General features: G+C 38.2%; 1 pseudogene across 1 annotated transcript in view; it reads left to right on the forward strand.

Annotated features, from left to right (window-relative positions):
- SARC_12367 (hypothetical protein) overlaps positions 1-1,221 on the forward strand; it is a pseudogene marked incomplete at its 3' end in the record, with an annotated part of 2,251 nt that extends 1,030 nt beyond the window's left edge. The window contains exons 3-4 of the mRNA in view: positions 617-821; positions 1,164-1,221. The remainder of the gene's footprint in view (positions 1-616; positions 822-1,163) is intronic.
- Positions 1,222-1,475: the final 254 nt, after the last annotated feature.

Consider the following 1,475-nt stretch of genomic DNA (forward strand, 5'->3'; position numbering starts at 1 on the left):
TACATTTGGATTGTGTTTAAGTGTGTGTGTGTATATTTTGCAGTATATATGTCTCCTCCCTTTCATCCTTTGCACTTCATGGCGTAAACTCATAGGCCCATACTTACATACCTTTGTCTATACCATATCACACCCAATACTAACATACCTTTGTCAATACCAATACTTACATACCTTTGTCTATACCATATCGCACCCAATAATTATATACCTTTGTCTATACCATATCACACCCAATACTTTTATACCTTTCTCTATACCTTTCCCTATACCATATCACACCCAATACTTATATACCTTTCCCTATACCTTTCCCTATATCACACCCATAAATTTATATACCTTTCCCTATATCACACCCATATACTTACATACCTTTTCCTAAATCACACCCATAAGCTTATATTCCTTTCCCTATCTCACACCCATATACTTACATATTTTTTCCTAAATCACACCCATATGCTTATATTCCTTTCCCTATATCACACCCATATACCTATATACCTTTCCCTACATCACACCCGTATACTTATATACCTTTCCCTATATCCCACCCATATACTTACATACCTTTCCCTATACCATATCGCACACCACCCCACGGCCTCTGCAGTTATACGAGGTGCTCAATGATCCGAATTCGGACTTTATGTACATGGTGTTTGAGTTGGCTGATGGGGTGGCGTGGACTCTGAACAGCAGAGCCGTGACGGGCCAAGGCGATACAGACAATGACGGAGACACGGACACGGCACAACTGCTGTCACCAGACACTGTGTGGAGCTACTTCCGAGATGTCCTTGCGGGGGTACATTACTGTAAGTGTGTGACCATCATGTATACTACTGTAAGTGTGTGTTCATCATGTATACTACTGTAAGTGTGTGTTGATCATGTATACTATTGTAAGTGTGTGTTCATCATGTATACTACTGTAAGTGTGTGTTCATCATGTATACTATTGTAAGTGTGTGTTTATCATGTATACTACTGTTAGTATGTGTTCATCATATATACTACTGTATCCTTGTAGGTGTCCCATCCGTATCATCTTCCTTGCCTTGAACACGTTGAACCTGTTGGTTCTGTAGTGCTGTAGATAGACGTACCTTGTGTGTAGTACGGACAAGCGTGTTCTCCTCTGTATTTCTGTCTCTGAGTGCACAGTTGCAATATAGTCCACCGGGACATCAAACCAGTCAATCTATTCGTTATTAACGCAATCCATCAGTTATTAACGCAATCCATTAGCTATTAACGCAATCTATTAATTATTAACGCAATCTATTAGTTATTAACGCAATCTATTAGTTATTAACGCAATCTATTCGTTATTAACGCAATCTATTCGTTATTAACGCAATCTATTAGTTATTAGACGCAATCTATTAGTTATTATCGCACTCTGTTAGTTATCAACCCAATCTATAAATTATTAACGCAATCTATTAGTTATTATCGCAATCTATTAG

The sequence above is a fragment of the Sphaeroforma arctica genome (genome assembly GCF_001186125.1).
Source record: "Sphaeroforma arctica JP610 unplaced genomic scaffold supercont1.2252, whole genome shotgun sequence".
Classification (NCBI taxonomy): domain Eukaryota; class Ichthyosporea; order Ichthyophonida; genus Sphaeroforma; species Sphaeroforma arctica.